Source organism: Moschus berezovskii, chromosome 20 (assembly GCF_049115385.1).
Source record: "Moschus berezovskii isolate FMDL1 chromosome 20, NW_MosBer_1.0, whole genome shotgun sequence".
NCBI lineage: Eukaryota > Metazoa > Chordata > Mammalia > Artiodactyla > Moschidae > Moschus > Moschus berezovskii.
Window position 1 is genome coordinate 56,972,163 of NC_142479.1, and position 27,978 is coordinate 57,000,140.

A 27,978-nucleotide genomic window follows, 5' to 3' on the forward strand; every position below is an offset into this window, starting at 1 on the left:
AAGGCGGAGGCGGTCGGGGTGTTGGTGGAACCACACATGCGCGCTCGACTTCTGGCAGTCTTAACTGGTTGCGTTCCTCTGGAGGTTACGGGAAGGAAGGGCCAGTGTGCGCATGCGTGGGCACTCCCCAGCCTAAGACCTGGTTACCTAGGAGACCGCGAGGCGCCTTCTCCCCAGGTTTGGGTTGTGTTTCCTCTTTGCTCCAAGCCTTGGCGGCTGAGGCAGGTGTGTTGGCTGTTGCGGGGAGAGGGGCGGGGCGGGGCTGTGTATTTAGAAACATTTTATTGAGCACTTACTGTGAACCTGGCGCTGTAGCGTCTCTGAGGCTAAGATAGGTTCTAGTGCCTGCCTTCGAGAAGCTTGGGGAGCTAAAGGCTTATACAGGTTACACCTGTGTGTTGAAACCCTTGTCTGGTGAGACTGTGCGGCTGGCGTGGTGCAATCCCGTCCCACAGTCAGAGAAGTAACCTGGTGTGAGCGCTGCGTGAAGCATCTCCTCTCTGGGTTTACAGGTTATGGAGCCAGAAAGAAGACTAGAGCTTTACCTATGTATAAAAAGGACTTGGAGTCTGAATATGCACTAAGGTGTCAACAGTGCTTCTCTGAATGGGGATGGGGTGGCGAAGGGGTTGGGGAGTTGGTTTAGGGAGGTATGGCTATTTTTCTTTTCTAACTTTTGCTTTTCCAAATTTTCCAGTGTTTACACAGTGAGCTTGTTTTTTATTTATAATAAAAAAGTTCCACACTTAAAAAATAGTTTGCAAAATAAAAGATATGCCGGTACCTGGGCACTCCACCCCCATCAGTGGTCTAGGGCAGGCAAGTGAGGGAAACTGCTCTAGTGGTAGAGATAAGCAGGCCCCATTCAAGGCCGTCTGGAGAAATAAGGATTACCCCATCTCTGGAAACCTTGGAGCAAAGACCTGCTCAGGTTTTGTTTTTTTAGCCCGTACCGCGCAGCATGGGGTATCTTAGTTACTGCTGCTGCTAAGTCAAAACCATGCCCCCTGCATTGGAAGTGCAGAGTCTTAACCATGGGAGTGCCAGAGAAGTCACAGGACCATTTTTCGGACAGTCGTTCATAGCTTGATGTATGTTTCTGTAGATCTGCCTCTAGCAGACATCTTGGTTGTGGGGAATACGGAAGACCATTCATTCAGGCAGAAAACTTAACCTCAGGGCCTCATCCACTCACTCAGGTCTTAGATTAGTTTTGTTTGGCTGGTGCAATGTTTTCTTAAAATTGAATTTGCGTGCCTTAGAGCAGAGCCTGGAGTTCCTCACAGCACACCCCCGCCCCCCTCCCCCAGTCTTGCTCTCAACCACTTAACCTATGTCATCTGCCTGGCTACTGAGACATTCGGGGTTATGGTCCCAATAGAGCCCATGCTTCGGAGTTGGATAGTCTCTGTTGCATAAACTGGCTCTGCTACTGACTGGTGTGGGAGATGATGGGTAAAGAAGAAGCTGGGGGCCCTTAAAGCTGCTTCCAACCCCAGGGTTTTCATTTCAGTGACTCAGGGAGAGGCAGAATTTGGCCAGATGGTTGCTATCAGCAAGCCTGGATGCAGAGCTTGCCTCTTCCACCACCTGTTTGCCTCTGGGCATATCGCTTCTCAGGAAAGACATGGGCACAGGGCCAGAGTTTGTAGACATTCCCTGGCCTGCCTTAGCCTTCTGCCTCTTTCACTGTTCCTTCTTTATGACACCCAGTGCCCATGTACTTACCCAGCTTCCCTTGACGCTTCTCTGGGTCGGTGGGATGCCCTCCCCCCAGCCCCGCACCTCCCCCCGGCCACCTCAATCAAGATGATCTATCTTTAAATCTATCCAGAAACTTTGGAAAACTCAGTAGTGGCAAAGAGTTGGACATGACTGAACAACAACAGCAAAATCTATCCACTAACACTAATGTGTATTAGTGGGAGTGAGTGAATGTCTTGATCCAGATTTGCAACTTCCAAGAAGGAATTTCACATTAAGTTACAGGAGAGGAGCGAGCCTCTACAGGCTAGTGAGGGAGTGATTTGGGGCAAGCAGGGCCTCGTGGTTTTTTCAGCTAGTTTCCTCAGGCCTTTCCAAGATCCACTGTGTGTGGGCTGAGGTAAGAGACAGCATGACATCCACTCTGAGCTCCACAGAGACTCCAGGCCTTGAAATGCTGGCATCTTTTGGAAGGAGTGCTTCAGGGTAAAATGACTTCCTTCCAGCCCAGCCAGCTAAGTCACGACAACATGGGAAGGTTTCTAGCCCCGAGTCACTTATGCAGTCTCAGCCCTAAATAAAATAAACTGGTATTTGTGGGGTGACTCACACCTGGAGCAGTGAGCTGGGTTGTCAGCAGTCAAGGATTTCCACATCTCACCTCCGTGTTTCAAGTCTGGAAATGGAAGGGCAAGACTGCTCTTCCAAAATGAATAACAGCTTCTGTTTTATGAGAGCTTACAGAAAATAAACCAGCTATTTATAAGTGCTTTAAAAAACTTTCTTTTTTTAAATTTTTATTGCGCCAGGAATCTTTAGCTGCAGCGTGTGGTATCTAGTTCTCTGACCAGGGATTGAACCTGGGCCCCTTGCATTGGGAGTGTGTAGTTTTAGCCACTGGACCACCAGGGAAGTCCCTCTAAATGCTTTGTATCCATAGTAACCTCGCTAAATATTCACTCCTGTCCAGGGTTTCCCAACCTGGCACTGTTGACATTTTGGATTGGATAATTCTTTGTTTTGGGGTGGGCATCATATATATTATAAGATGTTTAAGAGCATTTCTGGGAACTTCCCCAGAGGGCCAGTGGTTAAGAATCCACCTTGCAATGCAATGTGGACTCAGGTTTGATCCCTGGTCAGGGAACTAAGATCCCACATGCTGCGGGGCAACTAAGCCTGCATGACACAACTAGAGGTATGCTTGCTGCAACTACTGAGCCCTAGCACCATAGCTAGAGAGCCCATGCACCTCAATGAAGACCCAGTGCAGTTAAAATAAAAATAGATAAATTAAAAAATAAAAAGGGAGATTATATCCCTTGTTTAAAAAAAGAAAAAAGCTCTTCTGGCCTCTGCCCATTTGATGCCAGTAACACCACCCTCCTACACCCAGTTGTGACAGCAAAAAAATGTCTTCAGGCAAATGACCCAAAGAGAGCAAAATTACCCCCAGTTGAGAACCCTTAACCTCATCGAACAGGTTATTGTTATTACCACCCCCACTTCATAGATGAACAAACTGAGGCTCAGAGAACAGTAACACTCAAGTAATAGAAGATCTGGCTTTCAAATCATATGCGACCCAGAGCGCCTGCTCTCCTGCATGCGGGAGTCTACAAAGACACCGTGGGCTTTAAGAAGTAAATTGCCCAATCATTTCTGGAGAAGAGTGATGAAGACTGAGTGAATTTCGTGCATCAGGGAGAGAGTGCCATTCTTGAGTCATTTCTCCATTTCTGTTTGCTTTGGAAGAAAGGAGATTATATTCTGGTTTTTATTGCCTTAGTCAGCACAGTTCATGGTGTCCAGCCACGTCTAGTGAGAAACTGGCCAGTGAATCATCTTTGTGTCTGTGGATCTCGGGCCCCACATTCTTGGGAGATCCTGAAGTTATGCTTGAGAAGAATTCGGATGTGAGGCTGAGATCAGAGAGGACTAAGGGGTGGCAGTGGATATTCCTGAAGGAGACACAGTTTTCTTTCACCATCGGGCCTGGCCGAGGCTGCAGCCATGGCGCTGTCGTCCTCCCAGGCGTGAACCTGTGCCATTGCTGCCACACAGTCCAGAGGTGTAAGGTGGGGCCAGGGAGGCAGGACAGGGAATGGATGCAGACAGTGCTGTGCTGGGACTGTCTTCCTGTGCTGCCGTCAGGAACTCATGTTGCTTGAAATCAGACACGATGTAAATATTTACACCATGGGGATTGGCAGACAATATAAACCAGGGCTACCTACTGCCAAGCTGCCCGTTCAGCATTTCCCAGCACGCCATTGTCCGTGGATTCTAGACTCTGATTGCCCTTTATCCATTCTGCTTCAAAGGTACATGGAAGAGGGCACGGCAAGCCATAGAGCTATGGGACAAGAGGAAGAGCCCTGGCGATGCGGCTGAGGAGAGAAGTGTCCATTTCCACAAAGGATGGAGCCTCAGGGGCGGTTCTCAAACACGGGGCAAAAATGACGTCACCAAGAGCAGGTCCTGGGCATCTGCAAGACCCCTCCTGAACTTGGAACCTTCCTAGGCTTCTTCGGGAACCTTGGGCTAAGGGTTGACTCAGATTTTTCTCACTTCCTGATTGGTTATCCCCTTCTAACTCACCTCAACATCATCCTTAACCCTTCTGGTAGATTTAATCCTCCTAAGAGACCCCGTAGATTCTGTGTGCCACCCCCAATATCCATGCACCTCCTGCCCTTCAGTTCCTCCCCTTTAGCTTTTTCTTCTCAACGCAACCTAAAAACAGACCAATGAAGAAGAAAAAAAGAAAAAACCCTTGCCTTGTCCTGGCTGTCCCCTCAACTATTGGCCCAGCCTCCTTTCCCCTCTTAGCCGCCATACTTCTTAGTACTCCTGGGGTCCTCTTCATCTCCCACTAGCATGTACTGCCTGTAGTCTGGTTTCTGCCCACCACCTTTTCTGTCTGGAGAGAGAGAGAAGTCACTCAGTCGTGTCCGACTCTTTGGGACCCATGGACTGTAGCCCACCAGGCCCCTCCGTCCATGGAATTTTCCAGGCAAGGGTACTGGAGTGGGTTGCCATTTCCTCCCTCAGGGGATCCTCTTGACCCAGGGATCGAATCCCGGTCTCCCACATTATAGGCAGACGCTTTACTGTCTGAGCCACCAGAGACCCTCACAGATTGCATGAGTTAGATGACTTCTTGTGGCTCCCATCTGCAGCCAGCCACTGCTGTGATGCTCTGAGCACCTACTGTATCAGGCCCTGGGGAGGGAGTATGGGACCTTCAGACCTGTCCCTGCCCTGCCCTAAGGGAGCTTCCTGTCTAGTGTATGTGTGTGTGTTGGGGGTGTGGGGGTGTGGGTGCAGTCCTGAACAAGTGACTACGGATAGGGACTGAAGTCATTTCAGATGATGAGGATGTTGAGAGGATAGACAGAGTATACTGCATCAGGTAGGGGCCAGCCAGGGAAACAGAACTCACTCTGAATTTTTAAACATGGAATTTACTACAAGGAATTGGTTATACAGAGAATGGAAGAGCTGAGAAGCCCAGGAGGAGATGACGAGGTAACCAGGAATCCACTATGAGCCCTGGCTTGAAAAAAAGCGGTGTAATCAGTGGCTGGTGGCCAGGGTTACTTGGAAGAAGTTGAAACCACAGAAGAGATGCAATCCACTTCCATAGATACCGCTCAGGACTGAGCCAGGTGAAGATTCTCCTTTCCTTTCACCTTCCACCCGCTGGTCTCCTGCTCAGACCCTACGAGGGTCAGTCACCTGCAGTGTAGAGCAGAGAAGGTCAGGACTGGATTGGGAGGGCAATAGCCTAGACCACCGTAGGGATGGGATGGGAGGCGATGAGGAGGGGACTGACTTAGTGAAAGGGATTCAGAGAAGGCTTCCCTGAGAAGCTAAGCTGAGATTTGCAGGGTGAAGGGGAGTTAGAGGAGAAAATGTTCCCAGCAATCACTGGCATTTTAAAAAGACTTCAACTTTTTAGAGCAGTTTGAGATTCACAGCGAAACTGAACAGAAGGTGCAGAGATTTCCCATCTACTCCCTGCCCCAACACAGGCATAGCCTCCCCATTGTCAACATCAGCCACCCGAGTGGTACCTCTGTTATTATAGTCAATGAACCTACATGACACGTTGTAATCACCCAAAGTCCACAGTTTCCATTAGGGTTCACTCTGGCTGTTGTACATTCTGTGGGTTTGGACAAGTGTATGATTCATCATTATTATATCATGCAGAGTATTTTTACTGCCCTAAAAATCCTCTGTGTTCTGTTCATTCCTCCCTCTTCCCACCCCACCACCCCCAAAAGCTTGGCAGCCACTGATATTTTTACTATCTCCATAGTAATAAATAAATAAAATTATGATACATCCAGATAATGAAATACTATTCAGTGCTAAAATGAACTATCTGACATGAAAAGACTTAAACGCTCATTACTTATGTATTTATATGCATATTACTTACAAGACTTGCTGCTTCTGCTGCTGCTAACTCACTTCAGTCGTGTCCGACTCTGTGCGACCCCATAGACGGCAGCCCTCCAGGTTCCCCCGTCCCTGGGATTCTCCAGGCAAGAACATTGGAGTGGGTTGCCATTTCCTTCTCCAATGCGTAAAAGTGAAAGTGAAATTGCTCAGTTGTGTCCGACTCTTCGCGACCCCATGGACTGTAGCCTACTAGGCTCCTCCGCCCATGGGATTTTCCAGGCAAGAGTACTGGAGTGGGGTGCCATCCTTAAATGCATATTATTAAGAGAAAGACAATATGAAAAGATTACATATTATATGATCCCGACTATATGACATTCTGAAAAAGGCAAAACTATGGAGACAATAAAAGTGGTATTTTTCTGCCCATTCTCTTTCTGAGGTTTCGCAGATACTGTACTTTCTGCCTCTATTTCTCTCTCATTCTTTCATTTTTTGGCTATGCTGTGGTTCACAGGATGTGGAATCCCCTCTTTCTCCCATTCCTAAAGATTGAGACACACCCCAAGTTTCAGTGCCAAATCCTCTACCTCTCTGTACTTTCTCCTTTGGAGATCTCATCTATTCCTGACTTGATTCCATCATTCCACAAGCATTAATTGGCGCTTGATTGAAGCCTTTGGTGACAGTGAGGGATGAATGAGTCATGAGGCCTGCCCTCAAAGAGGAGACAGACAAGGTTGCAATACAATGTGGAGGGTGGAGGAAGTCCTGGGTGAAGAAAGAACATTTAGAAGAGATCAAGGAAGGCTTAGAAGGCTTCCTGGAGGAGGTGACACTGGAGCCGACTGCTGCCAAGTACACTAGCAGTGAGCCAGGTGAATAAGGTGGGAAGAACATTCAGGTGGAAGGAATAACAAGTACAAAGGCATGGAGCCAAGGGGCACATCAAGGTGCATTGAGGAATTGGGTGTGGAATGCAAAGGAGGAAGAGAGAGACAGAGCCTCAGGCTGGCCCCGCAGGCTGCAATCTGAACTGCAGACAGCCTTGTGTCCTTAGGTTGCACTGGGGAAAAGACACTTCTGGAACACAATTTTAGAGATGTTTATCTGCAGTGTGAAAGGGATGGGGTGGTGGAGCAGGCTACAGACTAGGAGACCAGTGGGAGAGGCATAAACCAGGTGACAGGCGATAGGGGCTGGACTCCCACAGTGCAAGGGGATGGGGAGCCAGGACAGACTAGCAAAATACAGAGAGATTCAGAATTGAGAGTGTAAGTCGGATCCTCAGGTTTGGATGGAAGGTCGGGGAGGCGAATCCGTGCTGATACTGCTGAGGTCAGGAGCCATAGGAGGAGACAGGTTCTGGGAGGAAGAGGACTGTCGACTTTGGCCAGTGAATTTTATCTGAGGGGCATCTGGCCCTGTTAGTTGTCCTTCTTGACTGTTCACTTCCACATGAACACCTTCAGCTCTGACCTCGATCCTGAGCTGCAAACTGGAATTTCCAGGGGCCGAGAGAGCATTTCCAACTTCTTGCTGCCTCTAAAAGTGAAAGAAAGTGAAAGTCACTCAGTCGTGTCCGACTCTTTGTGAGTTCATGGGCTCTAATTCTCCAGGCCAGAATACTGGAGTGGGTAGCCTATCCCTTCTCCAGCAGATCTTCCTGACCCAGGAATCGAACTGGGGTCTCCTGCATTGCAGGTGGATTCTTTACCTACTGAGCTATCAGGGAAGCTGCTGCCTGTAAGTAGTCCCCTAACCTGTGCCTGTGCATCTCGCTCTGTTGGTGACATCACCGTCCCTCTCAGGAGTGTCCTTGCCTCCTCTTGCCTGCTCACTCGAGTCATGTGAATCCTGTCTCCATAATGGCCTGCCTGTGGCCTCCCTTCGGCCCCCTTTTCCGCCAGCGCCCCCGTGATGTCCCACCATTTCCTCTCGCTTCCTGTCATTTCTATTATGATCCTTCCTATTGTCTGTTGTGATTCTCTATCGCTCAAAACTTTCCATTGCCTACTGATAAGTATACTCGTGTTATCTGGCTCTCAGTCCTCGAAGTCCAGCCCCCGCTTACCTATTTTTGCTCTTAATTTTCCTCACTTCCCGGCAGATACCCTTCTGTACTACTCCCATTGTCTCAGACCATCCCGCATCTTGTGCGTCTAGACCCAAGGCTGTCCTGCCTACGGGAACGCGTCTCTCCTGCCTCTGCCGGTCAAATCACACCCATCCTTCAGGCCCTGTTGAAACGCTTCCTCTCCACTCACTGCAATTCCCAGTTCACTGTCTGCCTCACCTCTTAACACACAGCACTCTGAGGCTGTCTGTTAAGAGGGCAGCTTTTCATCGCTCTGATACATTGGTCTTCAGTAAATATGTGTTCAACTGAATTGGCTCAAAAACCATTCGTCAGATCAGGAACCTGCTGTGACTCCCCATTGCCCACCACTTCAAATCTGTTCCTAGTGGCTTCCCAGGTTCCATCTTCTAACTTTATTCCCCCGCTGTTCCCCTCAATGTATTCCTTATTCAATTTCAACTCTATGCCATAAGTATGAAAGATATAGCAATGAACAAAACACATCTTCTCTGCCTTCCCTCCCCTTATCTACTAGGATGGATAAACTATGCCTACTAATAAACTAATGTAGTGAAGTGTTAATCACTCAGTTGTGTCCGATTCTTTGCAACCCCACAGACTGTATCCTGCCAGGCTGCTCTGTCCATGGAATTCTCACAGCAAGAATACAGGCGTGGATAGCCATTCCCTTCTCCAGGGGGATCTTTCTGATCCAGGGATCGAACCTGGGTCTCCTGCATTTCAGGCAGATACTTTATCATCTGAGCCACCAGGGAATAATAACTAATATAATGTCAGTTTAAAATGATACCTTTTAGGGACTTCCTTGGTGGTCCAGTGGTTAAGAAACCGCCTTCCAGTTCAGGGGACACAGGTTGGATCCCACAGGCTGTGGGGCAACTAAGCCCACATGCCATTGAGCCCACGTGCTCTAGAGCCCGTGTGCCACAACTAGAGAAAGCCTATTTCAGTTGAGTAAGTCCATGGAATTCTCCAGGCCAGAATACTGGCGTGAGTAGCCTTTCTCTTCTCCAGGGGATCTTCCCAACCCAGGGATTGAACCCAGGTCTCCCACATTGCAGGTGGGTTCTTTGCCAACTGAGCCACAAGGGAAGCCCAAGAATACTGGAGTGGGTAGCCTATCCCTTCTCCAGGGGATCTTCCCAACCCAGGAATCGAACCGGGGTCTCCTGCATTGCAGGTGGATTGTTTCCCAACTGAGCTATCAGAGAAAGCCTATATGATGTAACTAATAGCCTGAGCACTTCAATGAAGACCTAGCACAGTCAAAATAATAATAATAATAATAGCACTATCTTTCACTCACAGGTTGTCTTGTCTGTTATTCTTTAAAATTGAAATTCTAATTCTGTTCATCGTGGTGACCTGCTTCATTTTAAATGCTTCCTGGACTCCCTTGCAGCCAGGAAGTTCATGTGACAAAATGCTGGCCAGTGAGATGTACGTGGAAGTCTCTGGGTGGGGTTCCTGGGAAAACTTGCTAAAGAGGACCAGTGCAGCTGGCACATACCCTTTGTTTTATTGTTCTTCTTCAGTCTAGAATGCATACTCACTGCCAGGAGGTGTAGCAGCCAGTGTTTGAGCATAAACATGAAAACTACATTCTCTGATGGCAGAGCCGAAAGCTATGTGGGCTTTGAGTCCCTGATGACCTCATGAAACTGTCCTACAACCATTTGCCCAGGTTGGTAAAATTTATCCCACTTGAGAATTCCCAATGGTGAAAAATAGCCCCAGAATGGAATCACACTGTGTCAAAAGCCTAAATGTATGATGAGCATTTGCTTATGAGAGATTGTGTAACACATGGAAACAGTAAAGAAAGACAGGTCTGTAGCCCAAGACAGCCGAGAGTGCCACTCCTATTTCCTGAGAAAGGGAACCTTGCCTGGGAAGATGAGTGACTTCATGAACTGGAAAAGATGCTGGAAATGTCAGTCAAGGACTGTGTGACTCCATTGCTGATGGACCAGTCAAGGCCAAGATACGCTTTAGCCAATCAAGATAAAATATGCTCAAATTAGGTGTAGGAAAAACCCAGGCATTAAGATTCAGAGGTTAGGGCAGATATCTGAGCAGAAGAGAGTACTTTCATGAAATCTATGCCACCTGGGTAAAGCTTTCCTATAGACCCAAAGTGGGCACATGATTCTCCAGTGGTGACCGGGACAACGCATGGTGGCCCACAGCTCTTGGCATCACTGGATCCCATGCTGAGAAAGCTGTTTTCTTTCCAGTTCATTCTTCAGGTTTGTTTATCCCTTGAATAGTTGATGTGTGTACTATGTACAAATTTCAGAACTGTGTGCTTCTCCCACCTCTGCCCCCAGATTCCCTCTTTTGAAGCAACCATTCAAAAATGCACAGTTTGGGGACTTTGCTGGCAGTCCAGCGGTTAAAACTCCAAACTTCCAATGCAGGGAACTTGGGGTTCAATCCCTGGTTGGGGAACTAAGATCCCACATGCTGATGTGGTAGGGCCAAAAAATTAAAAAAAAAAAAAAGAATAAGAAAAAATATTAAAGAAACCAAAAATAACTCCCCAATACAGTTTCTTGTATATTTTTCCAGATGTGTCTCATGCATCTACAGATACATAAATTCATGTGTCCTCTTCTTTAAAAATTAGCGGCACCATGCTATACGCAGCACCTCTGTACTTTATTTCACTTTACATATCAGGGAGTTCCATATTGTGCATGCCTCATTCTATCCTATTGTACAGCTGGTATGTAATTTACCTGGCCCCCTGTTGATGGACAACTTATTGTTGCAGTGAATATCTTTGTACCAATTTCATTTTGCACATTAATCAATCCATGCATTCCACAAATGTTTCCTGAGCACTTGTAGCACCAGACCAGCTCTCGGCATGGTATGTCTGTGTATGTATATAGAACAGTGAGCACAACAGATCCAGCTCTTGCGTCAGGGAGTGACATTCTGTAGTGCAGAAAGCCACAGGATAAATTCCTAGAAGTGGATCACACTTTCTTTCAATTCTTCTAATGAAGTCAAGAAGAATCTCACTTTGGTGAGAAAGTCTCACTTTAGTGCCAATATGTCTTTAATACACTCTCTAATACTTGCTAATCTCTTTAAGACAGAGAGTGTTGATCTTGATTTAGAGGCTTTGGCAGATCCCAGAGCTTAGCTAGAATTTAAAAATAACAATATTTGGTTTTATTTGCTATAGTTTTACATATATTTTCCATCTACAATCAAAATATGAAGGTTCCTTTCAAAATAAGTTAAAAAGGTGAGTCAGTTTAGAGAAGAATGCTAAATAAATAATAACATAGGTGGGAATTCAGAGGAGGGAGGGAAACCATGATGGTGATATTCAAATGATAGTTTGGGAAGCATTGGTGGAAACAAAGCAAGGAGAAAAGATGAGGCTTTCTATACTGTATTTGATGTTGATTTTTGTATCCTCACTCATCTTTGGTGTTGAAATGGTCTTGCCTCTGTATTTCTTCCTAGACAGCTTATTTGTTTATCATTTACTACTTGCTTGGTAATTTTTTTTTTTTTTTAATCTTTAGGCCGTGCCTCATGGCATGTGGGATCTTAATCCCCCCACTAGGGATTGAACCCACATCCCCTGCATTGGCAGTACAGAACCTTAGCCACTGGACTACCTGGGAAATTCCTGCTTGGTAATTCTTATGTTTAGCTTTCATTGAGCTTCTGGTCATGAAAGGGTTTTTGGTTTTGTATTTTTTTTTTTGGATGAACTGTTTCCAACTTGCTTTCTCTCGCAAAAGCTCTTCCACTTGAATTCCCCAGATGCCCGGCCTCTTTGTCATTGACTGCTCTGGAGATATTTAGAAATGCCTTTGCCAGGGACATTCAGGCAGCACCCTTAGTCAGATTTTCTTAATCTGGTTGAGACTTGCTCAATAATGCTCTTAAAGCATAAGATGATGAAATGACCAAACCCAAGTAGGCCTTCGAGGAGATTTCAAAGCCAGAACCTTCTGCACAATCCCTACAACCACCAGTGGGCCTGTTATCACCCACAGCTTGTTAGCAAAAGACACAGACAATTAGCTTGGTGGTTGCAAATGTAAACAAGAGTAGGTTTCACAAATGGGCTCTCCAGGCTGAGTAGGTGGTAGAAAGCCTCTGGCAGAGTTGTCAGCTGTGGTCAGAGGGTGGGTGGTGCCTCAAGGCCCTGGAGCAGAGAACCTTTCTTGAGGGAGCTGAGAGGGGTCACAGTCAAATGGAGGGGTGAGGTTGGGGGTGGGGGCAAGCGGAGATATGGGCCCCAAAGGAGCATCTAGGCGCTTGGAAACTGAAAAACAAAAGGGACTTCCCTGGTTGTCCAGTGGTGAAGAATCCATCTTGTAATGCAGGGGACATGGGTTCAGTCCCTGGCTGGGGAACTAACATCTCACATGCTGAGGAGCAACTAAACCTGCTGCAACCAGTGAGCTTGCATGTCACAATAAATAAAGTTAAAAAAGATTAGAAACAAAGAAACAGGCCATCCATTGATGCTTAAATCCTTGAACTTTGAGATTTGGTGGAGATTCAGTTCAGTTCAGTCGCTCAGTCGTGTCCGACTCTCCACGACCCCATAAATCACAGCACGCCAGGCCTCCCTGTCCATCACCAACTCCCGGAGTACACTCAAACTCATGTCCACAGAGTCGGTGATGCCATCCAGTCATCTCATTCTCGGTCGTCCCCTTCTCCTCCCGCCCCCAACCTTTCCCAGCATCAGAGTCTTTTCCAGTGAGTCAACTCGTCGCATGAGGTGGCCAAAGTATTGCAGCTTCAGCTTTAGCATCAGTCCCTCCAATGAACATCCAGGATTGATCTCCTCTAGAATGGACTGGTTGGATCTCCTTGCAGTATAAGGGACTCTCAAGAGTCTTCTCCAACACCACAGTTCAAAAGCATCGATTCTTCAGCGATCAGCTTTCTTCACAGTCCAACTCTCACATCCATACATGACCACGGGAAAAACCTTTGCCTTGACTAGACGGACCTTGGTTGGCAAAGTAATGTCTCTGCTTTTTAAAATACTATCAAGGTTGGTCATAACTTTCCTTCCAAGGAGCAAGCGTCTTTTAATTTCATGGCTGCAATCAGCATCTGCAGTGATTCTGGTGGAGATTAATTACTGATAATTAATTACTGCAGACCTACCTTGTACTGGGCACTGATTTAAGTATTTTGTGAGTACTTAACTCAGTGGTTCTCAAGCTTTTTTGCTGACTCAAAAATTTTTGAGAACCTCCAAAAAGCTTTTATTTCTGTGGATTATATCTCGTGGTGTGATGCTTAATAACTGGTTCTCTGGGAGAAAAATCCTGATTTGTAGTATTTGCCAGTTCCCATGGTGTAAATTCTTCCACCGTGGCCCATTTTAAGATTCCCCCAGAAATAACCAAATGTGGAATGGGGAGAGATGTGCACAGTCAACAGGTCCCAGTACAGTCCCAAGCCAGTGCAAGCTGACTCCAGCGTACCGCTGGAGTATTTACTGATAATGGGCTTCTCTAGTTGTTCAGTGGTAAAGAATTCACCTGCAATGCAGAAGCCACGGGAGACGCGGGTTCATTCCCTAGGTCGGGAAGATCTCCTTGAGTGGGGTATGGCAACCCACTCCAGCATTCTTGCCTAGAGAATCCTGTGGACATAGGAGGCTGGCAGGCTATACTCCATAGGGTCACAAAGAGTTGGACGTGACTGAAGTGACTTAGCATGCATGCAAGGTATTAAAAATTGAAATTGAGAAAAATTTAAACTCCTTTTATTAAAAATACTAATAACAAACCCATTGCATGTCGGTATAAATAACATTCTTTGCAAAAATAACTTATTTTCCAAATTAAAAAATATTTAGTAAAAAGGGTGACATTCTTTTCTAAAAAATATTTTTGCGATTCCTTGTAACATTTAATCAAAGACGGCTGGATTCACACATCTTCTGCAATCAATCTTGTCACACATCATATGGTCTCTGGAAAACACTGGAGAGCAATAAATGTAAATAATGTTTTACTATTACTATGAGAACAGTTTTGACTTCCTGGACGCCCAGACAAAATCCTGAGGATTTGCAGGGCTCCATGGACCACGCTTTAGGAATTGCTAATACATTTACTTTTCCAAATGGTCAAATGAGGCAGGGATCTTATTATCCCAATTTTACAGACGGGGAAACTGAGGAGTTAAGTAATTTACCCAAGGACACTTTGCTAGAAAGTGGCAAAGTCAGGATTCAAACACAGTTTATAGAGATGAGATTCAGCTAGGAATTGTCACTAGATGTATGATCTTGGAGACAGTTTCTCTGAGTCTGGGGCATTGTCATTTGATGATCCCACTGTCATCCCCTAGGTTGGGTTAGACTTGACTTCATCCCTCACTCACAGGTCCCTCTGATGGTTCCCTTATCTGTGCTTCCTTAGCACCCTCTTTTTTCTGTCCACATGGCACTTTAACCTACACTATTGTGGAATGTTGTTTTTTTTTTAATTTTATGTTGCTGCTGCTGCTACTGCTAAGTCGCTTCAGTCGTGTCCGACTCTGTGACCCCATAGACAGCAGCCCACCAGGCTCCCCCGTCCCTGGGATTCTCAAGGCAAGAACGCTGGAGTGGGTTGCCATTTCCTTCTCCAATGCGTGAAAGTGAAGTCACTCAGTCGTGTCCGACTCTTAGCGACCCCATGGACTGCAGCCTACCAGGCTCCTCCGTCCATGGGATTTTCCAGGCAAAAGTACTGGAGTGGGCTGCCATTGCTTTCTCTGGTATTTTATGTTACGTGTATTTAAAAGTTTTTACTTACTTTTTTGTGAGTGGATCCACCAGGTTTTAGTTGTGGCATGTGGGATCTAGTTTCCTGATCAGGGATCAAACCTGGGCCCCCTGCATTGGGAGGGTGGAGTCTTAATCACTGGACCATCTGGAAAGTCCCATGTGGAATCATTTAATTGTCTGCATTGGACTGTACACACCATGAGGGCAGACACGTCATCTACCTTGGTTACAGTAGTTTCATCAAGATCTAAAACAGTTGCTAAAAAAAAAAATCTCTGCTGAAGGAAGAAATGAATCAATAAATGCATGGACATGTCATGCCAAGGCAGGATGAGTCCCTCCTACCCAGAGTTTTTTTCTGTGGCTTCAGAGAGGGAAGAGTAGGGATGGGACAAGGAAAGGGGGTTATAATGCACGTATATACACTTGCTCTGAACTGTTGCATCACCAAGATCATAGGATGAATCACAAGCTAGAATCATCTCTGCTTAAAACCTCCAAAGCAATTCAGGTCATTCTGTCTTTGCCGAAAGTCACCTGCACCTAATTTTCCCATCACTTGGCACTCAGACCCTCAGTTTCGGTAGTCTTCATCCTTCTGGAAAAAATCTCCATTTCCCTTTGTGCTGCTGGGGTGGGCTGCGGAACTCTCTGATTTTTGTTTTCAATATGTATTTATTTACTTTTGGCTGCATCATGCGGGGTTTTAGTTGCAGGATGCAGGCTCTTTGTTGCAGTGAAGGCTTCTCTGTAGTTGTGGTGTGTGGGCTTAAGTTGCTCCACGGTATGGAGGATGTCAGTTCCCAGACCAGGGATCGAACTCCCATCCCCTGCATTGGAAGGCAGATTCTTAACCACTGGACGCCAGAGAAAGTCCTCTCTGCCTTTTCCTTTCATATCCCAGGCTTTATATTGTTATCAGCAATCCTCCCCTCTACCCTTTTCTGTCCCACCTTTTTACATCATCACTTATAGAAAGGGTCAGGCATGCAAGAGTGAAGGTGTTCTTGTTCCAGTGCCTGGTATTATTTAGTACCTAATTAGTGGCTGCATTTCTGGAGGCTGGGCATGCTGGGGAGATGCAGCCTGGGCAGGTGGGAATCAGTTAGATGGAGACCACCTCCTTAGGAGCCTCTCAGCTTCCTCTTTCACTATCTTTATGCGGTCCTTTCCAGCAGGGTGACCTTCTAGGATTCTCAGAAGCTGCTGAAGAGAAGTGTAATTGTGGGGGAGGGAGGGAGGCAACGCAAAGACCATCAACCAGGATTCTGCCTGGAAGGTCACAGGGCTTAACCTTTAAGAAGAAGCAAAAAGGAACTGAGAAAACAGCCAGGACTCTGCTCAGCCTGGAGTTCCTGGATCTGCTTTGTGTGTGAGCTTCCCGGGGCTGCCAAGGCCCCTCTGACTAACAGGAGATAAGAATGGGAAGCGAGAGGGCGGATGGAGAGGCAGCTTGGCCTGGAACTTCTCTGGGACACCTCCAGCTTTGGAGACCTGGGTCTCCTGAGAACCACACCCAGGAGGGTGGGTGGCTGCCTGCTGTGCAAGGGGCGGGGCAATCTACAAGGCAGGTTCTCTTCTGACCCAGCATCCAGCTCTCTGCCTACCTGATGTAGAGCAGGCTGCCAATCTGAGGCCACTGTCTCTAGAGGGTCAGCTTCATAACATGACCTTTACCCAGGAAGGGATGGACCCCTGAACCCAGGGCCACTTTTGTGATTCAGTACTTGTCATCTTGTTGTTGTTCAGTTGCTCAGTGTGTCCGACTGCGATCCCGTGGACTGCAGCACACCAGGCTTCCACTGTCCTTCAAAATCTCCCGGGGTTTACTCAGGCTCATGTCCATTGAATCAATGATGCCATCCAACCATCTCATCTTCTGTCATTTTCTTCCCCTCCTGCTCTCAATCTTTCCCAACATCAGGGTCTTTTCCAATGAGTTGGCTCTTCGTATCAGGTGGCCAAAGTACTGGAGTTTCAGCTTCAGACTCGGTCCTTCCAATGAGTATTCAGGATTGATTTCCTTTAGGAATGACTGGTTTGATCTCCTGCTGTCCAAGGGACTCTTAAGAGCCTTCTCCAACACCACAGTTCAAAAGCATCAATTCTTCAGCGCTCAGCTTTCTTTACATGACATGACTACTGGAAAAACCAAGCTCTGACTCTACGAACCTTTGTCGGAAGGTGGTGGACATATGTGTCCTGATGCTACTCTGTGTTTTAGGGGCTCAGAGCAGCTTCGTTCTCCCTCCCCTGCCCCCCAGCTTTCCCGGTCTTTAAACGCTCAGATAAGGTGCTTAATCCATCCATTCAACAAATACTTATTGATTGCCTGCTATGACAAGTCCTGGATTCTGCATGATTCTACATTGCCTGCTGCAGGGGGCTTCCAATCTAGTGTCACTAAAAAAGTAACTACAAAGAGTGGTGACCTGGTAGGTCTCATGGAGCTCGGGTGACCGTGCAATTTAGTATTCTAACTAGGACGCCACTGGGAGTAAGAGTGATTGCTGCAGGTTAAGTTCCCCAGGAAGCAGAGTCTAAGATGGGGCCAGGGGCTGGATCTCATGCAGAAAGGTTATTAGGAGGGTTTTGGGGATCAATACCTGTGAAAAGGAAGGAACAGAAGCCAGACGGGGCAGAGGGACAGGTTGAGCTGTGACAGAATCTCAGTGAAAGCCTCAGCCAGCCTCACAGGGAGCCCAGAGCTGAAGTGGCCCTTCAGCCTCATCTGCAGCTGGGCCAGGGGGCCTGGCTTATATAACATCATGTGGAACAGTGAGCGGTCACTAGAGACCGGAGGGGTCTGGAAGGAGGTGTGACCTTGGGGGAGACTGTTCCCTTCAGCCGAGGTGATACCCAAAGAGGGCTGACAGCTGAAGGCATCTTCTGGTTGGCCTTTCCAACAGCTGGGGATTTGGATGGTACCTCGCAGCATCCGCCACAGGGACTCAATGACAACTCTGTCTGGGCGATAGGTATAACTGAGGCTGTCGCTGGTGCCCACAGCAAGAACACCAGCTGGGGGTTTCAGCTGGAACCCTGTACTGGTGCAGGGTGGCATGAAGATCCAAGCAACAGGTACCACCTCAGGGCTGGTTCAATCTGCAACCTCTTAATCGCCAGCTCTCTTCCTTCCCTTCCTCTATTTCCTTTGCTTTAGGGCATCACTGGTGGCTTCTGCAGTCACTATATCCTTTACTTTGTATGCATTGTTATCATTTGATTTGTAGTGAGGAGGGTGTAATTTTTTAAAAAATCATTTATTTACTTATTTATTTTTGGCTGCAGTGGGTCTTCATTGCTGCATGGGCTTTCTCTAGTTGTGGTGCGCAGGCTTCTCATTGCGGTGGCTTCTCTTGTAGAGCATGGGCTCTGGAGTGTTGGCTCAGTAATTGTGGTTGCATGGGCTTAGTTGCTCCACAATATGTGGGATCTTCCCGACTAGGCATCGAACCCGTGTGTCTTGCATTGGCAGGCGGACTCTTAACCATTGAACCACCAAGGAAGTCCCAGGGGATATAATTTTTATTCTCACTCCCACATCTGAACTATTAGGAAGTCCTTTGACTGTGAGCTCCAAAACAGAGCTTCATTCTGTTCTGTTTCCCCATCTCTGCCTCTTTCCTAACTGCTGATATTGTTTTGATTTTGAACCAAATTGGCAACAGCTTGGAGCTGCTGAAGAGACAGGTGACAATGTCAACAAAAAGGTGAGACCAGTGAAAGAGTCTTAAGGAGAGCCTATGAACTAAACAAACTTCAGAAAAGCCACAAACACAATACCTGATCTGAAAAATCAGCACATTACCTGAAAGTTGAGGGTATTCCCTCTCTAGAGTAAACTGAGAGGCAGGGGATCACAGTGGTTAGCGACATGGCCACAGAGGTCGAAATGCTTGGGTTTATGAAACCTTGAGCCAGCTTCTTGATTTCTCTGTGTCTCAGTTTGTCTGTAAAACAGTGCGTGCATGCTAAGTTGCTTCAGTCATGTCCGAACATTTGTGACCCTATAGTCTGTAGCCCACCAGGCTCCTCTGTCCATTCTCCAGGCAAGAATACTGGAGTGGGTTGCCATTCTTACTCCAGGGGATTTTGCCAACCCAGGGGTTGAGCCTGCATCTCTTATGTCTCCTGCACTGGCAGGCAGGTTCTTTATCACTAGCACCACCTGGGAAGCCCCCTTAATTGTAACAGAACTCTGGGTTTGACATTTAGAGCAGTGTCCTTGGGGCACGTGGGAAGTACTCTTTCAGGGTTAGCTATTAGTATTACCCTGGGAGCTGCCATCTTGGTCCACATTCAGCATGGCAGATGTGGCTGTTGGTACCCCTATTTGTCCTGATCTTCCTTCTGTTCTTGTCTCCAGCACACGTGACTTGACTCATTTATCCATTCAACATATATTTCTTGAGTGCCTACCCAGGGTACCAGGTAAATTATTGTTTCAATCTTCTGCATCCCACAAATCCTTGAACATCCCACAAATCCTTGAACATCCCACAAGTCCTGCCTTGGGTTTGCATTTCCTAGAGATGAGAGGCCCTGTTCCCCTAGCCCCCATTTCTTATTTGGGCTCAGGGTCACCCAGATGTAAAGCCAGTTTCTATATGACCTGGCTACCTCTTGTCCTCCCTTTTCAGTTCAGTTCAGTCGCTCAGTAGTGTCCAACTCTTTGTGACCCCATGAACCACAGCACACCAGGCCTCCCTGTCCATCACCAACTCCCGGAGTCTACCCAAACCCATGTCCATTGAGTCAGTGATGCCATCCAGCCATCTCATCCTCTGTCTTCCCCTTCTCCTGCCCTCAGTCTTTCCCAGCATCAGGGTCTTTTCCAATGAGTCAGCTCTTTGCATCAGGTGGCCAAAGTATTGGAGTTTCAGCCTCAACATCAGTCCTTCCAGTGAACACCCAGGACTGATCTCCTTTAGAATGGACTGGTTTGATCTCCTTGCAGTCCAAGGGACTCTCAAGAGTCTTCTCCAACACCACAGTTCAAAACCATCAATTCTTCAGCACTCAGCTTTCTTTATAGTCTAACTCTCACAGCCATACATGACTACTGGAAAAACCACAGCCTTGACTAGATGGACATTTGTTGACAAAGTAATGTCTCTACTTTTTAACATGCTGTCTAGGTTGGTCATAACTTTCCTTCCAAGGACTAAGCGTCTTTTAAATTCACGGCAATATTGCATAGGAGCTTGGAATGTTAGGTCCATGAATCAAGGCAAATTGGAAGTGGTCAAACAGGAGATGGCAAGAGTGAACATCGACATTCTAGGAATCAGCGAACTAAGATGGACTGGAATGGGTGAATTTAAGTCAGATGACCATTATATCTACTACTGTAGGCAGGAATCCCTTAGAAGAAATGGAGTAGCTGTCGTAGTCAACAAAAGAGTCCGAAATGCAGTACTTGGATGCAGTCTCAAAAACAACAGAATTATCTCTGTTAATTTCCAAGGCAAACCATTCAATATCACTGTAATCCAAGTCTATGCCCTGATGAGTAATGCTGAAGAAGCAGAAGTTGAACAGTTTTATGAAGACCTACCAACCTAGACAGCATATTAAAAAGCAGAGACATTACTTTGCCAACAAAGGTCCGTCTAGTCAAGGCTATGTTTTTTCCCGTGGTCATGTATGGATGTGAGAGTTGGACTGTGAAGAAAGCTGATTGCCGAAGAATTGATGCTTTTGAACTGTGGTGTTGGAGAAGACTCTTGAGAGTCCCTTGTACCGCAAGGAGATCCAACCAGTCCATTCTAAGGGAGATTGATCCTGGGTGTTCATTGGAAGGACTGATGCTAAAGCTGAGACTTCAATACTTTGGCCACCTCATGCAACGAGTTGACTCACTGGAAAAGACTCTGATGCTGGGAAGGGTTGGGGGCGGGAGGAGAAGGGGACGACCGAGGATGAGATGGCTGGATGGCATTGCCGACTCTGTGGACTTGAGTCTGAGTGAACTCCGGGAGTTGGTGATGGACAGGGAGGCCTGGCGTGCTGTGATTCATGGGGTCGTGGAGAGTCGGACACGACTGAGCGACTGAACTGAACTGAACTGAACTGAACAAGACCTTTTAGAACTAACACCCAAAAAAGATGTCCTTTCCTACAGGGGACTGGAATGCAAAAGTAGGAAGTCAAGAAATACCTGGAGTAACAGGCAAACTTGGCCTTGGAGTACAGAATGAAGCAGGGCAAAGACTAATAGAGTTTTGCCAAGAGAACGCACTGGGCATAGCAAACACCCTCTTCCTACAACACAAGAGACAATGCTACAAATGGACATCACCAGATGGTCAATATCGAAATTAGATTGACTATATTCTTCGCAGCCAAAGATGGAGAAGCTCTATACAGTCAGCAAAAACAAGACTGGGAACTGACTGTGGCTCAGATCATGAACTCCTTATTGCCAAATTCAGACTTAAATTGAAGAAAATGGGGAAAACCACTAGACCATTCAGGTATGACCTAAATCAAATCCCTTATGACTATACAGTGGAAGTGAGAAATAGATTTAAGGGACTAGATCTGATAGATAGAGTGCCTGATGAACTATGGACGGAGGTTCATGACATTGTACAGGAGACAGGAATCAAGACCATCCCCAAGAAAAAGAAATGCAAAAAAGGAAAATGGCTGTCTGAGGAGGCCTTACAAATAGCTGTGAAAAGAAGAGAAATGAAAGGCAAAGGAGAAAAGGAAAGATATACCCATTTGAGTGCAGAGTTCCAAGGAATAGCAAGGAGAGATAAGAAAGCCTTCCTCAGCAATCAATGCCAAGAAATAGAGGAAAACAACAGAATGGGAAAGACTAGAGATCTCTTCAAGAAAATTAGAGATACCAAGGGAACGTTTCATGCAAAGATAGGCTCAGTAAAGGACAGAAATGGTGTGGACCTAACAGAAGCAGAAGATATTAAGAAGAGGTGGCAAGAATACACAGAAGAACTGTACAAAAAAGATCTTCATGACCCAGATAATCCTAATGGTGTGATCACTCACACTCACCTAGAGCCAGACATCCTGGAATGTGAAGTCAAGTGGGCCTTAGAAAGCATCACTACGAACAAAGCTAGTGGAGGTGATGGAATTCCAGTTGAGCTATTTCAAATCTTAAAAGATGATGCTGTAAAAGTGCTGCACTCAATATGTCAGCAAATTTGGAAAACTCAGCAGTGGTCACAGGACTGGAAAAGGTCAGTTTTCATTCCAGTCCCAAAGAAAGGCAATGTCTTCCCTTTTAGACCTCAGCTACTGGCTGAGACTGAGCATAGTGAAGGACCGCATGGATCCTTTCTCTTCGACTCCAGAAGGTTCAGTGGGAGGGGAAGTCCTTTGCAGCATGGAGCCCCGCTCTTTCATGTGACTGCACTCTTCATGGGGATCCTCCCTTGTCCATGGCCTTGTGTATTCTGGCCTGTGCCTTCTTTTTCCAGATGTTGCTCCTGATGTCAGGAAAGGCCCTGGAAGGGATGAGGGAGAGGTAAATCAAAGAGAGCAGGGGGCAGAACAAGTGGAAGAAAGAAGTGAGGCCAAGTGAGGCAAGAGGTTATAAAAGAGACTTTCTGGCGGTCCAGGGGTTAAGACTTCCACCTTCCACTGCAGGGGGCACAGGTTCAGTCCTTGCCTGGGGAAGCAAGATCCCACATGCAAAAACAAAAGCAAAGACAAAAAAAGGTCTGAAAGGGAAGATGGGAGGAAGGATGTCAATGTTCACATTTGACATGAATTAACGCATTGCTGCCTCAGTTTGTATAATGGCCCTGGAACGTCAGTATGGTTATCATCCCCTGAAGCAAAGGCAAGTTATGAAACTTGCCCAAAGCCTTATTTGTAAGTGCCAGCCCTGGAACTTGAACTCAAATTCTGCCTCCACTCCCTAGAGTGGGGAAGGTGCAGACATCCTACAAGGGCATCATCCTGAGGAGGAGGGCGTGTGCCTATCATACAGCCGGTGCTCAGTAAACAGTGATGAACGGATGGGGATTCAGGGGCGTTGAGGCTGAAGGCTGTGAACTGACACTATATAAATTCCTGGTGTCTGTCGGCACTGGCTAGTGAAGCATCTTACCTTCGCCACCCCGTAATTCCTCAGCCACCTTAATCAGGGTCCTGAAATCCACCAATCAGGAGGAGATCTGAATTTACCAGTTCTTGCTCCCCATGACCCACCCCTGCTGTGTGAGGAGGGAGGAGGCTGTGGAGGGGGCACAGCTTGACATTGGTCATTTCCTACCCTGGGGCCAGAGTCACGGCACCTAGTTTCACTCTCTTCCATCAGAAACTAGGAATAGTAAGTCCAGCCTCACAGGGGCTTTGTGGAGATGAAATTGCACAGGGGCAAGCCTTGCGCAGGGCGGGGAGGCATAAATGGACAGTTATATTGCAGTTCCTGGTCACTAGTCCTACTGCTCGGATGGCCAAGGGGGTCTTTACGGTTGAGAGAGGCCCTTCTGCTGCCGTCTCGGCCTGACTTGGATCCTCAGCAGGCAGGCGGGCAGGCACTGTAGAACCTCCCTGTCTGTTTCACGGTTGAGCCCAGAAGGTCAGAGAGGACACGGAGGCCTTGTGGAGGTCTGTGAGGGGGTCCACAGGAGTGTCAGGAGGAGAGGGTCCCCTCTGGGTCCCAGAGCCCAGTGTGCCTGCCTGCTGGCCCCTCCTCCCTCAGCTGCCAAGCCCATCAGCGTGGCTGGGATTTGCTGGCCCATAATGGGTCCCTGTGTCTCTTTCCAGCAGCAGCGTGACCTCGTCTACTTGGAGAAAAACAGGAAGCTGGGCTCTGCCAGGAATCGGAACACACCCTTCCTCAGCTCTGGGCTGGAGGATGCTGCAATGGTGGGGGGGGGGGTGTGCCTGGGGACAGGACAAGGGACAGCATGTGTGGTAGGGACTCTAGGCCAAGCCAGGGTGCCCTGGGCCCCACTGCCCTGCTGAGGGGCTTGCCTCAGTAGGTTGGTCTTGCTCTGGCCTGGCCTTGCTGAGCGCCCCCAAGTAACAGAAGGTGGGGAGGCAGGAGGAAGAACTCCTGGCCTTCCTCTCCCAGTGGGAGCAAAATTATGGGGCACCAGGGCCACAGATGACTTTTGCCTTTGTGAGCCCCTTTTTCCACTAAAAAAAATGCTAAAAAATATATGATATAACTGAATTGGTATAAAAGTGAAAAGAAAAAGTCTCTCAGTCATATCCAACTCTTTGGGACCCAGGCCAAAATACTGGTGTGGGTAGCTTTTCCCTTCTCCAGGGGATCTTCCCAATCCAGGGATTGAACCCAGGTCTCCCGCATTGCAGGCAGACTCTTTACCAGCTGAGCCACAAGGGAAGCCCAAGAATACTTAGGGAAGCCCAAGAATACTGGAGTGGGTAGCCTATCCTTTCTCCAGGGGATTTCCCCAACCCAGGAATTGAACTGGGGTCTCCTGAATTTCAGGCGGATTCTTTACCAATTGAGCTATCAGGGAAGTCCTACATTGATATAAAGATGAGTATAATCCAAGATGGATTCATGATTACATGAATAGGAAATATCAAATGATTTTATTCAATGTATCTTTTGGTTTTAAGATAAAATGAAAATATTCACATGGGCCACTGAAAATATCATGCCTAAAAAATCATGCTCCCCACATGTGGTCCCATAGCAAAGATATTAGCATTCAGATTTTAGAGGGGAGTGTCTGGCTTAGCCTAGAAATAGAGCTTCACTGAGCCTCAGTTCCTCTTCTGTAGAATGGAGGCGTGAGTGTCTGGTCCTGTGAAAAGTGTCCGTACAGGACCTGCCCCAAAGTCTCCCCTGCTGTTTCCACAGTGTCTGTGAACCTCAGAGCCTAAGGGAGACCAAAGGGTTTGGGGACACTCCCAGGGTTCCCACATCTTTAACTCCTCCCTCATTTCCTGTCCATCCCTCTTGGACCCCTGCTTCTGAGTCAGACCCCAGGTAACAATGAACCTAATGAATGGTGCAGGTCCAGCTCACAAACCACTTCACCACATGACCCTGTCAGTCCTCAACACAGCCCCAGGAGGCAGGTTTTATGCGATGGTTCCTCCCATTTTCCCAGCTAGGACACTGACCATCAGAGAGGTTAGGTAACTTGTTCAAGGTCACACTGGCAGGGACAGAGCTGGGACAAGAGTTTAGATGTGTCAGCCTTGACCTCAGTTGGCTCTGTTAAACCTGACACCCCAAGGTGTCCATGGCAACCAGTGTACTTGTGTATGTGTGTGTTGGCTCTTCTGAAAATGTAGGTGGCAAGGATTGGCGGGACTGGGGAAGGGCTCAGGACCTTCCTGGGATGTGTTGACAGGGGTTCATAGATGTAATAACGCTCTTGCTGTCATCCACAGGGGTCCCTGAGTATCTAGACTTTTGTCTTTGCCCTGCCTAGGGCCTCAGCCAGGACTAACTCCTTGGCTGTACTGCCCTAGATTCGCCCCTCTCTCGCCTCCCTGCCTTCTGTGTTCTGCTCCTCTTTGTTCGCTGTGTCTTTAGTAGCAGCATAGTTAGGTACCTACTGAGTCTAGAACCCAGGGGAGAAATGGCTGCTGTTTTATGTTAGAGCTCTAAGGTCATCTTTCATTTTTTAAACTTTTTTTTATTGAAAAACCAGTTTCCTATCTTCAAACATACATAATTTCACAAATAGAAATATACGGAAAAGTTGGTATTCATGTAAGATTTCAGTAAAGAAGTCAGGCTCAGCACTAAGATGAATTCCCAGCTCATAAATATTGTCTAAGTACAAAAACTATCTACTGCATAGTGTAAGCAGAACTCCTTTTAAAGTCCTTGAAACAGAGACTGAATTGCCAGCTGGTAGGGATGGTTCGGGTTAAGGTTTTTTATTTCTGTGATGTTTCTAATTAAAACCTCCCAGCTTCTCAAGCGGAATTAGGCCACTTTGGTCTCTTGTTATTTTGGTGTTTCCTAAGAATCTGAGCTGGGGCTGGATGACGAATGTGCTCCTCACCCCTTTGCCCATGGACACTGTGGGCTGGTAGCCTACGTGCCCCTGATCGAGCCTCTCCTTTGTCAGAAGAGGAAGAGGGTGGGAGTGGGGAGGACAGGTCACCCAGCTCACGGGTGCTGAGATGGGAGGAGAATCCACTGGCTGGGGGGATGGTCTCTAGTAGTGTCAGTCGCTCAGTCGTGTCCAACTCTTTGCGACCCCACAGACTGTAGCCCACCAGGATCCTCTGTTTGTGGCATTCTCCAGGCAAGAATACTGGAGTGGATTGTCATTTCCTTCTCCAGGGGATCTTCCTGACCCAGGAATCGAACCCAGGTCTCCTGCATTGCCAGCAGATTCTTAACCGTCTGGGCTACAGGAAAGGCTGGGGGGGAGGGGATGGTGGCAGTCTCTGAATGACCCAGATCTGATCCTGTCACTGTTCTGCCTGAAACCCTCAGGGGCCCTTCTGTCTTGTGTGCCTCCCCAGCCCAGCAGGACTGTGCCCCCTGCCCACTGGAACTGGCTGGCTCCTCCACCATGTCTCACTCGCTGCCCCTCTGGCTGAAGCAGGCACGTGGTTGTCACTCCCATTCCAGCCTCCTTGCAACATTCTTCCCAGCCTTCGGCATCTGGAAATGACCTGTTTCTGTCCATCAGTGTTTGCATAGAGTCTTTGGATTGAGTGCATCTGCCTCACTGGTTGTAAGTTCCCTGATGGCCAGGCCCTGACGAGTCCAGCACACCACTCTACAGCCAGCGCCCAGCTCAGCGCCAGCCAACAAGAGGCATGTGGGAAATATTCCTCGACACCGTCATTATATTTACACATATAATGGTTTTCTTAACATTTTTGGCTGTGCTGGGTCTTCGTTTGCTGTGTGCAGGCTTTCTCTAGCTGTGGCAAGTGGGGGCTACTCTTCGTCGCAGTGCGCGGGCTTCTTATTGTGGAGGCTCCTCCTGTCAAAGAACACAGGCTCTAGGTTTACGGGCTCAGTAGTTGAGGCACCCGGGCTTCGTTGCTCCGTGACATGTGGGATCTTCCATGGATCTTCAAGCCCAGGGATTGAACTCGTGTCTCCTGCATCGACGAGCAGATACTTATCCACTGGACCACCAGCGAAGTCCTAAGCATATAGTATTAGTCCATAGAATAATGACATCAACAACTATTTGCTGGAAGATAAGCTTAGGAGTCCTACAGACTTGGGTTCTGTTGTAAGTCGTTACTTAAATTTTAACTTTAATTTTTTCCTTGGATAAGACATTAATGAAAAAAAATTGAGATACTAATCCCCCTCTCTCCTTCTCTGTGCATGGTGGTGGTGGTTTAGTCGCTAAGTCATGTCCGACTCTTGCGACCCCATGGGCTGTAGCCCACCAGGCTCCTCTGTCTGTGGGATTTCCCAGGCAGGAATACTGGAGTGGTTTGCCATTTCCTTCTTCTGGGAATCTTCCCGATCCAGGGATCAAACCCCCATCTCCTGCATCGCAGGCAGATTCTTTACTGACTAAGCCACCAGAGAAGCCCCTCTATGGGGTGTGTGGAGATATATCCCACAAGCCTCGTGGCCAACAAACCAAAACATAAAACACAAGCAATATTGTAGCAAATTCAATAAAGACTTAAAAAAATGGTCCATATCAGATAAATTTAAAAAAAAATCCTAATGTCTGATTTCAGTTGCAGAGATTCTGATGAAGTGGATCTGGGGTGTGGCCTGGACATCGGGAATTTTACAATGGCCCCAAGTGATTCTAACATGCAGCCAAACATGAGACCTGCTGCCTTACCCCAGATGTGACTCCAGTGGCCCCATACCTTCTCACTGCCATCTTCCCACCTGCCTCAGATTCATTTGACACAGCACAAAGACTTTCATGGCACAATAAAGATAAATGGCTTAAAATGCAGGGGATGAATTGAGGAGAGAAAATGTCTGAATCTCTTTCCCACACATGCATGCTCTCAGTCAGCTGGCAGATTCTTTTCTACCTTTCTAGCAGGAAGAGGATTTGAG

The 27,978-nt window shown here is 47.3% G+C and overlaps 1 long non-coding RNA gene across 1 annotated transcript; it reads left to right on the forward strand.

Moving 5' to 3' along the window:
- Positions 1-30: 30 nt before the first annotated feature.
- On the forward strand, positions 31-27,978 carry LOC148774761 (uncharacterized). Its single transcript, XR_016035415.1, has 4 exons — positions 31-225; positions 9,754-9,902; positions 11,764-11,877; positions 27,642-27,978. It is a non-coding gene; the product is annotated as an uncharacterized LOC148774761 (long non-coding RNA).